The following is an 827-nucleotide window of genomic DNA, read 5'->3' as shown; positions in this document are numbered from 1 at the left end:
CCTTTGAAAGAAGTGGAGGTGCGGCGCGTAAGTGTTTCAGAATATGGTTCATTGTCTCGGTGCTAATACAACACGTATACGAGGCACGGCAGTTTCTGATTTATTTACCAAAATCCTGGTAATACCTTAATACTAATACCATTTATACATATATATATTATTTAACACTAACATTTATCATTCATATATATGTCATTTACAGCAATTATCACGCATTCTGCTTCAAGAGATTCGAGGAGATCCGGGTGTCTCGAACCTTTCAGTCCCGTTTTCTGTTATAAATATTTGTGTGAGACTTTTATTTCTCCAAAATATAGTAAAATACTACTACTACTACTACTACTACTACTACTATTACTACTAGTACTACTACTAACAATAATGATAATAATAATAATAAAAATAATAATAATAATAATAATAATAATAATAATAATTAGAGGTGAGCAGGGAAAGCATCCTGAGTTCTTTCTTTTCTTCACTTTATTAGCTGCAACGTTTCACCTTGACAGAAGGCATCTTCAGGCTAAAATGTATAATTATATTTGGTACAATATTAAAATGATATAATTAAAAAAAATAAGAGCAAAAACAACAACGCAAAAGTGGAAAATAATGAAACGTAAAATAAAAAAAAAGCCGACATGTATGACGGCGGGTCACATTGTTAGCTAAAAAAGATACTAAACAATGTGACCCACTCGCCGTCATGCATGTGTCGATTTTTTTTATTTTTTATTTATTTTTTTTATTATTGTCCACTTGCGTGTTATTATGTTTTGCTTTTATTTTTTTTATTATATCTTTTAACATTGTACTAAATAAAA

This window comes from Scylla paramamosain, chromosome 12 (assembly GCF_035594125.1).
Source record: "Scylla paramamosain isolate STU-SP2022 chromosome 12, ASM3559412v1, whole genome shotgun sequence".
Taxonomy (NCBI): domain Eukaryota; kingdom Metazoa; phylum Arthropoda; class Malacostraca; order Decapoda; family Portunidae; genus Scylla; species Scylla paramamosain.
The sequence above is the reverse complement of the archived record's forward strand: the minus strand, read 5'-3'. Positions refer to the sequence as shown.